This window comes from Scylla paramamosain, unplaced genomic scaffold (genome assembly GCF_035594125.1).
Source record: "Scylla paramamosain isolate STU-SP2022 unplaced genomic scaffold, ASM3559412v1 Contig2, whole genome shotgun sequence".
Lineage (NCBI taxonomy): Eukaryota > Metazoa > Arthropoda > Malacostraca > Decapoda > Portunidae > Scylla > Scylla paramamosain.
In genome coordinates this window covers 2,957,501-2,965,000 of record NW_026973667.1, presented here as the reverse complement: position 1 = coordinate 2,965,000, position 7,500 = coordinate 2,957,501, and positions in this window count along the sequence as shown.

The following is a 7,500-nucleotide window of genomic DNA, read 5'->3' as shown; positions in this document are numbered from 1 at the left end:
TAACCTAACTTAACCTAACTTAACTAAACTTAACTTAACTTAACTTAACCTAACCTAACCTAACCTAACCTAACCTAACCTAACCTAACTAGGCTAACTTAACCTAACTTAACTAAACTTAACTTAACTTAACCTAACCTAACCTAACCTAACCTAACCTAACCTAACCTAACTTAACTTAACTTAACTTAACTTAACTTAACTTAACTTAACTTAACTTAACTTAACTTAACTTAACTTAACCTAACCAAACCCAACCTAACTTAACCTAACCTAACCTAACTTAACCTAACTTAACCTAACCTAACCCAACCTAACTTAACCTAACCTAACCCAACCTAACTTAACCTAACCTAACCTAACCTAACTTAACCTAACTTAACCTAACCTAACCCAACCTAACTTAACCTAACCTAACCTAACCTAACCTAACCTAACCCAACCTAACTTAACCTAACCTAACCTAACCTAACTTAACCTAACTTAACCTAACCTAACCCAACCTAACTTAACCTAACCTAACCTAACCTAACCAAACTTAACCTAACCTAACTTAACCAAACTTAACCTAACCTAACCTAACTAGGCTAACTTAACCTAACTTAACCTAACTTAATCTAACCTAAGCAAACTTAACCTAACCTAACTTAACCTAACCTAACCTAACTTAACCTAACCTAACTTAACCTAACCTAACCAAACCCAACTTAACTTAACCTAACCTAACCTAACCAAACTTAACCTAACCTAAACTAACTTAACCTAACCTAACCTAACTTAACCTAACTAACCTAACCTAACCTAACTTAACCTAACTTAATCTAACCTTACCAAACTTAACCAAACCTAACCTAACCGAACCTAACCTAACCTAACCTAACCAAACCCAACCTAACCAAACCTAACCTAACCTAACCTAACCAAACCCAACCTAACCCAACCTAACCTAACCTAACCTAACCTAACCCAACCTAACCTAAGCTAACCTAACCACCATCTACTCGTATTAGAAAACAAACACCCTAATATTTCAATTCACTGAGGCAAACAAACACATGATTACCAGCTACCATTACTATCACTATTATTACTATCGCTTTCAGTATCCCTCATCTTCATCTTCGCTGTGAGCTTCTATTCAGAGAAGGCTTGGTGTAAACTATCCCGCGTGTTGCTTTTTCCCTATAAACTGTTTACTACTTCTGAGGCAGCGTGTGTTAAACTGGCAATGGAGTCATGAAAGCACCCTTGAAAACCCTTATAACATCCGCCTTTTGTTTTAAGAAGTGTAATGTGTGTTGATTATGGGGAAAGACTTTTAAAACCCCAATAACTTCCACTGCAGCCTGTTAAACTATAGAACCATGAAAACACCCTTGAAAACCCCAGTAACTTCCACTGCAGCCTGTTAAACTATAGAACCATGAAAACACCCTTGAAAACCCCAATAACTTCCACTGCACCCTTTTAAAACTGCAAATTCACAGACAAGACCCCCGTTAACTTTCACTGGAGACCGCTGAAGTGCACAATCATTGGTAAACTATCACTGGAACCATGAAAACGCCCTTGGGAACTCCAGTACCACTCACAACAGTCTTACGAAAGTGGTCGAGGTCAAGTACAGAAGTGTTTAATTGTAGTGCAGGGAAGAGACTAAAAGGATGCAGAGGATAAGTGGTATTCCTTTTAAGGGGAGACTGAAGCCCTTTAACATTACTTAGAGAGAGACGTCTGGCAAATGCAGGGAGGGTAATGGTCCTGCAGTGTTTACAGCGCTCTGGCCTTTAGATTTAAACAAAGAACGGACGTCAACAATCGCAACACCGGATGACCTTTTGCAACACTTCTGCTACGCATCTCCACTACATTGCAAAGGATCTAGTTAAGGTTACAAAGCTTTTTAAAGGTATTTTTGCGGTTTCAGTGACATGTTAACGTTTTCACATTAATAACAGGAGAAACACTCTTGAGAACCCCGCTAGGCATCTCTGTGGCCTTGGAAGATAGTCGTGGTGAGAGAGTAGACCGATTTTAAGGTGTTTTTTACGGTTCTAGTGACAGGTGAACAAGATTTCCAGATTATTAACAGGAGAAACACTCTTGAGAACCCGGCTAGGCATCTCTACGGCCTTGAAAAACAGCCGTGGCGAGAGCAGAGCCTTTCATAACACGGGCAGCGGAGTAAGATGTGAAAGATGAACACAAACAATAACAGATAAAGGATTCGAGACCCACACGGTGACGCGAATCGTTTATTGCATTCAGTCAAACCTGAAGACATACAGGATAGACACAAGACATGCGTAGCGCTGCTGACCATTACACACTGTATCAACATAATGTATCACTAATTATGGATTATGCTAATTAGGGCAACCCCTCGTAATACAGATGTGAACTCGTGTGTCTGGGGTGTTAGGGAGGCCTGTCACCAAGCAACACCTGCGTCTGTATTGTAGAGGTCCGGCCTTTTGGAGTAGTGACCTAACTCGGTGGCGGCATAAAGGAATCTGTCCCTCTGACCTTCCTTCCTGCTGGTCCTTGGCGCCTCACTCCTGCCCGTCTTACTTAGTTCAGCGTGACCTTGAAGGAGATCCCTTCGCGCTAGTGTGTCACCGCCAGCCTCACATGACCTTGAGAGGGACACAGCTAGCGATGACATCCCCTCATTTACTTCAATTTCGTAGCACCACAAGTTAATGTACTAGTTCACTTCAACTCTCATGGCACAGAACATGTTACTTGGCACACGCTTCATCACCAACAACTTCTCTCACTCACTCGGCGGTAACAAATTAATAACAGTAGTAGGAATGCTGTATATATTCTTATAAAACCATTGCCAACTTGATGATGAATGACTCACAAAGCCACTCCAGTCAGGCAAGAAAACAAAAACAACATTGAAATTACGACTGAAGTTAATAATGAGCTGGCTGCCAACACAGACACTAATTCATTAACGCCCTGCTCTCTCACCACGACTGTTTTTCAAGGTCACAGAGATGCCTAGCCGGGTTCTCAAGAGTGTTTCTCCTGTTAATAATGTAGACATCTTGTTAATCTGTCACTAGAACATTAAAAACACCCTTGAAAACCCGCGTGCCACTACAACTAGAGCCTTTGGAATGTAGAAATCTTGTTAATCTGTCACTAGAACCGTAAAAACACCCTTGAAAACCCGCGTGTCACTTCAACTAGAGCCTTTGGAATGTAGAAATCTTGTTAATCTGTCACTAGAACCTTAAAAACACCCTTGAAAACCCGCGTGTCACTTCAACTAGAGCCTTTGGAATGTAGAAATCTTGTTAATCTGTCACTAGAACATTAAAAAACACCCTTGAAAACTGCAACTTCACCACGAATACTAAAAACTGTTATAGTGAGGAACCAAAGAATTTCTAAACACACGCCTGCACCTCCACAAAACCTCCCTAGCCTCGCCACTCCCTGCCAACACACAACATCCTGCTCCCTTATCTCCACTAGTTGCAGGCTTTTAATTGGTTAACAGTGAAAGCCATTCTATCTTTTAAGACTCGTTGACGTCGCCTCTCTCTCTCTCTCTCTCTCTCTCTCTCTCTCTCTCTCTCTCTCTCTCTCTCTCTCTCTCTCTCTCTCTCTCTCTCTCTCTCTCTCTCTCTCTCTCTTCGGAACTAGTTTGGTACGATTTAAGAGAGAGAGAGAGAGAGAGAGAGAGAGAGAGAGAGAGAGAGAGAGAGAGAGAGAGAGAGAGAGAGAGAGAATCAAGACTTTTATTCGCAATACAATATTATACGATATTTGTAAACACACACACACACACACACACACACACACACACACACACACACACACACACACACACACACACACACACACACACACACACACCTCAGCTCTTTACACGTTCTTGTTTCATAAATATGCGAAACTCAGTAGGCGTAGAGTGTAGGTTCACTAAGACAAGAGAGGCCTATATTCTGAAAGACAACTCCTTCACCTCTGCTGTTTTCCAAGGCCACAGAGATGCCTAGCCGGGTTCTCAAGAGTGTTTCTCCTGTTAGTAATGTAGAAATCTTGTTAATCTGTCACTGGAACCGTAGAGAAACTGAAAGGGTTTATTGTATAGCAGGTTTATGGTTCTTGTGTGTGTGTGTGTGTGTGTGTGTGTGTGTGTGTGTGTGTGTGTGTGTGTGTAGCAATGTATACTTGTTTTCATATAGCATTGTTTTGTCATGTTCATCTAAGGAAGTCATTTATTATTATTATTATTATTATTATTATTATTATTATTATTGTTATTATTATTATCTCTGGCCTCGTTTTTTTATTTGTTACTTTTTTTTTCTTTTATTCATTTGATGTTGAGCCTCGGAGTGCCTTGGTCGTTATTTCAGTGGGGAAGTTCTGGGGAGGTAAAGGAAGGAAATAACTGTGTGTGTGTGTGTGTGTGTGTGTGTGTGTGTGTGTGTGTGTGTGTGTGTGTGTGTGTGTGTGTTGAGGCAGAAGTACGGTAGTTTCGTGGTAAATGAATATGATGTTGCGTTATTATTTTTGTTATTTATTTATTTGTTTATTTTTATTTCATTTATTTATTTATTTATTTATTTATTTATTTATTATGTATACTATTGAAGATCATGTCAGGCAGCACATCAGCCACCCACTGCCTGGCAACCCTCCGCCTTGCCCTGAAGGGAAGGCAGAGGCTACACAGGAACTGCACTAATTCTTTACATAGCAAACACTGCAAGGTCAGGTCCAGGTCAGCGAGAGTTAAGGGCGGGGTTCTCACAGTGAGCTAAGCCACAAACACACCTCACAAACGTTAACACTAACTATTGACAGTAATGAACACATTGCAGCGATACTCGCAGGCAACGAAGGACCAGAACTCCACCACGTGTTAACACATGGAGTGACCTTTCAGTAAATCTTGACGTCACTATTCACTTGACATAAGCAAGGCTTTATCGACCAACTCAGCTCATTCAGCAACACCTAACACATTAACAAGTAAGGACACACCCAGCATTATCACATCAAACAATGATGAAATGCAACATTGAAACATTAGCACTACATGCGAAGTGCCACAAAGGATATGAAAGTCACTCATCAAGATTCACCATTACATCAACACAAGGACAGTGACGTGCAGTATGTGGGGGCCACACTGTACTGAAACAACATTTTAAATCGAGACACACAAGGCACTTGGGAAGAATGTTCCAAGTATTACTCACGCCCAAGACGAGGCACAGAAGGAGTGGCAGCCTCGTGGTGGTGTGGAGTGTGAGGGGAGGGAGCAGCCTGCACACACGTGTAACACTCTCCACTCCTGGAGTGTAGTTAGGTCTGAGAGAATCGTTCGCTGCTTCGCCTTGTATTCATTTTGACGGCGGCAACGTTGACCTACGTACATTGCTACCCACCACTACATCACGAGTTGTCCTTAAGGTGCAAAATCTAAGCAGTCAGTACACTCATCTCTTCCTTCACTCCACACCATCACCAGGATGCTTACACTTCACTGTGGCTGCGTGAGAAACATGTCTCCTAGGGAGTCTGTGGTTAACCACCTTTACACGCGAACATAAAAATTATATGGCTTTTCTATGTCCTTGTAGCTCGTGCATTACTGAGGTAACAGTGGGTCACTGTTTTGTGCTTTGTGAGTTCAGCGACTGTAAGGTAACTTGGTCACAAGACTGATCACGAATAGGCCAGGTCCATTAACTACACGGCCTTAGTCACCTTTACTCGGCGCTCGGGTGCCTCGCCATCAGGGCAGGCACTGTCCTGTTCGTGTGACCAGGGGTGCCGTGAGCCTCTCGAGGGGTCACGGCGGTGACCTCTGGGGCAATGCTTTAGGCGTGGGTGCCTTGTCGACAACACAGCCTTGGCTTGGCTACGACAGCTGAACCACATCCTCTCATCCACACTGCACACTGCCTACAGGCCCATCCTCCCATCTACCCACCCTTCTGCCCACTAGCTCATCCACACACACTCACCCACACACTCACCAACCCATCCACCTGTCACCCCATCCATCTTACCATCCACCACACATTGACCTGCCCATCCACTTCTACAACCACTTTCTAATCTGTCCACCCATTATTTAAGTCGTAAGGCAACTTAGGCCTATAGCATTGCTCCCCTGAGGCCACCGCCGTGACCCCTCGAGAGGCTCACGGCACCCCTGGTCAGGAACAGGACAGTGCCTGCCCTGATGGCGAGGCACCCGAGCGCTGAGTAAAGGTGACTAAGGCCGTGTATTTAATGGACCTGGCCTATTCGTAATCAATCTTGTGATCAAGTTACTTTACAGTCTACGCAAGTCGCTGACCTCACAAAACAGTGACCCACTGTTAACCTCAGTAATGCACGAGCTACAAGGACATAGAAAACTACACTTGTTTGTGTGTCAAGGTGGTTAACCATGGACTCTCACCGAGACGTGTTTATTACGAACCTACAGTGAAGTATGAACACCGTGGTGATGGTGTGGCGTGAAGGAACAGGTGATGCACTGACTGGTTACATTTTAAACCTTCAAAGATGACTCCTTATGTAGCAGCAGGCAGCAAGGTAAGTAGGTTGACATTGCCATCGTCAAAATTGAACATAAGGCGAAGCAGCGAACGACTCCCTCGGGCGTTGACTAGACTGCCAGAGTGGAGCGATACACGTGCCTGCAGGGTGACCACACTCCGCACCACCACGAAGCTGCCTGTCGTTCTGTGCCTCCCATTGCTTGTGAATAATACTTCAATTTTTCCTGTGTGCCTTGTGTGTCTCGACTTTGTGTGTTGGTCCAGTGTGTTGTGTCTCCAGGTATTGTGTTTACTTTCATGTGTTGATGGAATACTGAATGTTGATGACTGATTTAATTTTTTTTTTTTTTGTGGGACTTCGCATGTATTGGTAATGATAATAATATGTTGCATTGGATTATTCTTGTATGTGATTGTATTGTGTGGATTTACATGTGTGTGTGTTGTGCGTTACTGAATGAACTGAGCTGGCTGGTGAAGTCTTGCTAAAGTAAACTAACGTCAAGATTCATTGAAAAGTTACTCCAGCTTTAAAATGTGGTGGAGTTGTTGTCTTTTGTTGTCAGCTTGTGTTGTTGCAATGTTTATTTACTGGTTAATAAATAATGTTACTTTTTCTGAAGTGTGTTGGTGGCTTACCCCGCTGTGAGAGCCCCGCCCCGGACTGTCGCTCACCTGGACTTAAACCTTCAAGGGTAAATAATTAGTGCAGCTCCTGGGTAGCCTCTGCCTCGCCGTAATGGTAAGTGGAGGATTACCACATTTACACTCACCCACCCAACCACTTCCCCACCCATCCACTCATCCACTCACCTACACCAAACCCACCATCCACATCTCATCCACACGCCCCATCACTCACACCCTCCACTCACCCACCCAGCTACCCACTCACCCATCCACCCACGCATACACACACCAGTCGCTACCTCTCTCTCTCTCTCTCTCTCTC